Genomic DNA, 6000 nt, shown 5'->3' on the forward strand with positions numbered 1-6000 from the left:
TGGGGGTGCTCAATACAGGAATCAGTGCTCCCCTCCTATTATTCCCGCACTCACCAGATGGTGGTACCCCCACAGGGGTAATCAGCGTTTGGGGTGACTCTTGGAGGTCCCTCCGAAGGTTGGCTAGTAATCCACTTAAACCCGACTTCGTATCCTACTCCAGGGAAATTTGATGAAAAATCCCTCCTCTTAGAGTACTCCAAAAAAGTTTGAGAGATCCGGATGAGGAAAGAAAGAAGGGCTCCAATAGTGAAGTATTGTAAAAAAATGAATAAAGCACCAAATTTTTTACAATACTTCACTATTGGAGCCCTTCTTTCTTTCCTCATCCGGATCTCTCAAACTTTTTTGGAGTACTCTAAGAGGAGGGATTTTTCATCAAATTTCCCTGGAGTAGGATACGAAGTCGGGTTTAAGTGGATTACTAGCCAACCTTCGGAGGGACCTCCAAGAGTCACCCCAAACGCTGATTACCCCTGTGGGGGTACCACCATCTGGTGAGTGCGGGAATAATAGGAGGGGAGCACTGATTCCTGTATTGAGCACCCCCATCAGTCTGGAAGTCCTGTAATCCATTTTATCCTGTCAAATCCCTACTTCATCACCCTTTTGGGACTCAATTATATTTGTAGCATCATTTAATATTTGGCTATTTATATGGACAATTTTCCTATATATTCGTTTTATATTTATTTATTTATTTATGTTATCTAATTTGTTGGACACTATTTATGATTTTTATGTGCACAGATTTATACAAAGTTATTTACCGTTTGGCCCATTAGCACAATATATATCCGATTGATTAATTAGCACTTTAAGTATATATGGAAGATATTTATAACATCACTTTAAATCCTTTATATAGTTATACATATTTTTAAGATTACACATTGATTTTGTATCACCTATATCTTAAATTTTTCTATCTATTTATCATTATATAGATATACATTTTTTACCAATTTATTCAAACTTATTTACACTTTTTAAGGATTCACCATATGAAGTTTTATATATTCTGGTTCTTATTCACCTATCACCAGTGCACTTTAAGACATATTTATTTATTTTTTCCTATTTATTAGCCTGACAGCGCCATATTACCTCCCCTTTCCTCACAGTTCATTACCTTTACCCTCAGCTTCTTAAGCAAGGCAGTGATCACCGTGGAGGTGTGTTTGGGGTCGTTATCATGTCGGAATACTGCCCTGCGGCTCAGTCCCTGAAGGGAAGGGATCATGCTCTGCTTCAGTATGTCATAGTACATGTTGGAATTCTTGGTTCCCTCAATGAACTGTAGCTCCCCCAGTGCTGGCAGCACTCGTGCAGCCCCAGACCATGACACTCCCACCATCATGCTTGACTGTAGGCAAGACACACTTGTCGTTGCAGTCCTCACCTGGTTACGGCCACACACACTTGACACCATCTGAACCAAATGGGTTTATCTTAGTTTCATCAGACCACAGGACATGGTTCCAGAAATCCATGCCCTTAGTCTGCTTGTCTTCAGCAAACGGTTTGTGGTCTTACTAGTGCATCATCTTTAGAAGAGGCTTCCTTCTGGGATGACAGCTATGCAGGCCAATTTGATGCAGTGTGCGGTGTATGGTCTGAGCACTGGCAGGTTGACCTGCCACCCCTTCAACCATGCAATGCTGACAGCACTCATACGTCTATTTCCAAGAAACAACCTCTGCAAATCATGCTGAGCACGTGCATGTAACTTTTTTGGTCGACCATGGCGAGGCCTGTTCTGAGTGGAACCTGTCCTGTTAAACTGTTGAATTGTCTTGGCCAACATGCTGCAGCTCAGTTTCAAAGTTTTGGCAATCTTCTTATAGCCTAGGCCATCTTTATGTAGAGCATCAATTCTTTTTTTCAGACCCTCAGAGAGTTCTTTTCCATAAGATGCCATGTTGAACTTCCAGGGACCAGTATGAAAGAGTGAGAGCAATAACACCAACTTTAACACACCTGCTCCCCATTCACACCTGAGACCTTGTAACACTAACGAGTCACATGACACAGGGGAAGGAAAATGGCTAATTGGGCCCAATCTGGACATTTTCACTTAGGGGTGTACTAACTTTTGTTGCCAGCGGTTTAGACATTAATGCTGTGTGTTTAGTTATTTTGAGGGGACAGAAAATTTACACTTGTAAATGGGGCCTAACAGTGTGAATTTGCTGTCCCCTCAAAATAACAACACACAGCCATTAATGTCTAAACCGCTGCCAACAAAAGTGAATACACCCCTAAGGGGAAATGTCCAAATTGGGCCCAAAGTGTCAATATTTTGTGGATATTATTTTCCTTCACTGCCTTAACCCTCTTGGGCATGGAGTTCACCAGAGCTTCACAGGTTGTCACTGGAGTCCTCTTCCACTCCTCCATGACGACATTACGGAGCTGGTGGACGTTAGAGACCATGCGCTCTTCCACCCTCTGTTTGAGGATGTCCCATAGATGCTGAATAGGGTTTAGGTCTGGAGACATGCTTTGCCAGTCCATAACCTTCAGTATGTCACAGTACATGTTGGAATTCATGGTTCCCTGTATGCTCCCCAGTGCCGGCACCACTCCTGCACTCCCAGACCATGACACTCCCACCACCATGCTTGGCTGTACTCCTCAACTGGTTGCTGCCACACACGCTTGACACCATCTGAACCAAATAAGTTTATCTTGGTCTCATCAGACCACAGGACATGGTTCCAGTAATCCATGTCCTTGCAGGCTTTCTTCTTTTTTTCTTCTTTCTGCATCATCTTTTGAAGAGGTTTCCTACTGGGGCAACAGTAATGCAGACCAATTTGATGCAGTATGCGATGTATGGTCTGAGCACTGACAGGCTGACCCTCCACCCCTTCAACCTTTGCAGCAATGCTGGCAGCACTCATGTGTCTATTTCCCAAAGACAACCTCTAGATATGACGCAGAGCACGTGCACTCAACCCCTTTGGTCGACCATGATGAGGCCTGTTCTGAGTGGAACCTGTCCTGTTAAACCACTGTATGGACTTGGCCACTGTGCTGCAGCTTAGTTTCAGGGTCTTGGAAATCTTCTTATCGCCTAGGCCATCTTTATGTAGTGCAACAATTCTTTTTTCAGATCTTAAGAGAGTTCTTTGCCATGAGGTGGCATGTTCTTTGCCATGAGAGAGTAAGAGTGATAATACCAAATTTAACACACCTGCTCCCCATTTACACCTGAAACCTTGTAACACTAATGACTCACATGACACTGCTGAGGAAAAATAGCTAAGTGTGCCCAATTTGGACATTTTCACTTTTGTTGCCAGTGGTTTAGACATTAATGGCTGTGTGTTGCTATTTTGAGGGAACAGCAAATTTACACTGTTATACAAGCTGTACACTCACTACTTTACATTGTAGCAAAGTGTCATTTCTTCAGTGTTGTCACATGAAAAGATATAATAAAATATTTACACAAATACGTACTCCTTTTTTAACAAATAAAGCGTAACATCGACTTCAGTACAACCAGTCTGCTGGATTGAAATTTCTCCAGTTCCTGCTGAACTGCCGAACTGGCCTAATTTAAATCCATCCGTGGCCGGCCTTATAAATTAATTAAATAAAAGATGGATGGAGGGAGAGAGAAAGAGAGAAATAAAGAGGGATGGAGAGAGAGAGAAAGAGGGATGGAGAGAGAGAGAAAGAGAAAGAAAAGAATGGAGGGAGAGAGAGAGAAAGAAAATAAGAGGGATGGAGAGAGAGGGGAAAAAAGAGGGATAGAGAGAGAGAGAGAAAGAGGTGAGAGCGAGAGAAAGAAAGAGGGATAGAAGGAGAGAGAAAGAAAGAGGGATGGGGGAGAGAGAGAAAGAAAGAGGGATGGAGGGAGAGAGAGAGAGAAAGAGGGATGGAAGTAGAGAGGAAGAAAGAGAGCGATAGATTAAGAGAATTGGGGGGGGGGAGAGGGATGGAGGGAGGAAGAGAGAAATAAAGAGGGAAGGAGAGAGAGAGAGAGAGAAAGAAAGAAGGACGGAGGAAGATAGAGAGAGAGAGAGAGAGAGAGAAATAAAGAGGGATGGAGGGAGAGAAAGGGATGGAAGGAGAGAGAAATATAAAATAGGAGGGAAGGAGAGATAGAGAGAAAGAAAGAGGGATGGAAGGAGAGAGAAAGAGAGAGGGATAGGGGAGAGAGAGAGAGAGGAAGATGGATGGAGGGAGAGAGAGAGACATAGGGATGGAGGGGAGAGAGAGAAATAGAGAGAAATGAAGAGGGATGGAGGGAGAGAGAAAGAAGGAAGGATGGAGGGAGAGAGAAAGAGAAAAAAAGAGGGATGGAGAGAGAGAGAAAGAGACAGAGAGAGAGTAAAAGAAAGGGGGGAGAGAGAGAGGGATGGAGGGAGGAAGAGAGAAAAAAATGGAGAAATAGGGATGGCGGGAGAGAGAAAGAAAGAGGGATGGGGAAAGAGAGAGAGAAAGGGGGAAGGAGAGAGAGAGTGAGAAAGAAAGAAGGATTGAGGAAGAGAGAGAGAGAGAAAGAAAGAGGGATGGAGGGAGAGAGGGGGAAAGAGAAAGAAATAAAGAGGAATGGAGAGAGAGAGGATAGAGGGAGAGAGAGAAATAAAGAGGGGTGGAGAGAGAGAAAGGGATGGAGGGAGAGAGAAAGATAAAATAGGAGGGATGGAGAGAGGGAGAAAGAAAGAGGAATGGAGAGAGAGAAAGAGAGAGATGGAGAGAGAAAGAAAGAGGGAAGGAAAGAGAGAGAGTGAAAGAAAGAGGGATAGAGGAAGAGGGAGGGAGAGAGAGAGAGTAAGAAGGAGGGATGTAGGGAGAGAGAGATAGAAAGAAATAGCGATGGAGGGAGAGAGAGAAAGAAGGAGGGATGGAGGGAGAGAGAAAGAAAGAGGGATGGAGAAAAGAGCGAAAAAGAGAGAAATAAACAGGGATGGAGAGAAAGAGATGGAGGGAGGGAGAAAGAGAAAATAAGAGGGATGGAGAAAGAAATAAAGAGGGATTATCGAGAGAGAGAGAGAGAGAGAGAGAGAGAGAGAGAGAGAGAGAGAGAGAGAGAAAGAGGGATGGAGAGAGAGAGAGAAAGAAAGGGATAGAGGGAGAGCGAGAAATTAAGAGAGAAAGAGAAAAAAAGAGAGAGAAAAAGAAAGATGGCTGGAGGGAGAGGGAGAGAGAGAGAAAAATAAATGAGGATGGAGGGAGAGACAGAGAGAAAGAAATAAGCGGAAGGAGGGAGAGAAAAAGAAAGAAAGAGGGATGGAGGGAGAGAGAGAAAGAAAGAGGGATGGAGGGAGAGAGAGAGAGAGAGAAAGAGGGAGGGAGGGAGAGAGAGAGAGGGGTGGAGGGAGACAGAAAGAAAGAGGGATGGGGAGAGAAAAAAAGAAAGAAAGAAAGAAAGAAAGAAAGAAAGAAAGAAAGAAAGAAAGAAAGGTGGAGGGAGAGAAGAAAGAAAGAAAGAAAGAAAGAAAGAAAGAAAGAAAGAAAGAAAGAAAGAAAGAAAGAAAGAAAGAAAGAAAGAAAGAAAGAAAGAAAGAAAGGGAGAAAGCAGGATGGAGGGAGGGAAGGAGGAAGAAAGAGAGAGAAATAAAGAGGGGTGGAGGGAAAGAGAGGAAGAGAAAATATGATGATGGAAAAATAGAGAGAAAGAAAGAGGGATGGAGGGAGAGAGAGAGAGAGAGAGAAATAAAGAGGGATGGAGAGAAAGAGAAATAAGAGGGGTGGAGAAAGAGAGAGAAATAAATAGGGATGGAGGGAGAGACAGATAGAGAGAAAGAAGAGGGATAGAGGAAGAGAGAAAAAGAAAAAAAGAGGGATAGAGGGAGAGAGAAGGAGAAAAAAAGAGGGATGGAGAGAGGGCAAGAGAAAAAGGGATGGAGGGAGAGAGAAAGAAAAAAGAGCGAAAACAAAAGACAGTAAGAAATAGGGAGAAAGAAGGAAGAGAGAGGGATGAAGAGGAGAGCGAGAAGGAAAGAAAAGGAAAGAAAGAAAGAAAGAGGGAAGGAGATAGAG

At 43.4% G+C, this 6000-nt stretch overlaps 1 protein-coding gene across 2 annotated transcripts in view; it reads left to right on the forward strand.

The window, feature by feature from the left end:
• Positions 1-6000, forward strand: part of SGCG (sarcoglycan gamma) — a 300854-nt gene that overhangs the window by 119815 nt on the left and 175039 nt on the right. The window lies entirely within an intron of this gene.

Source organism: Pelophylax lessonae (assembly GCF_965119305.1).
Source record: "Pelophylax lessonae genome assembly, chromosome: 2".
Lineage (NCBI taxonomy): Eukaryota > Metazoa > Chordata > Amphibia > Anura > Ranidae > Pelophylax > Pelophylax lessonae.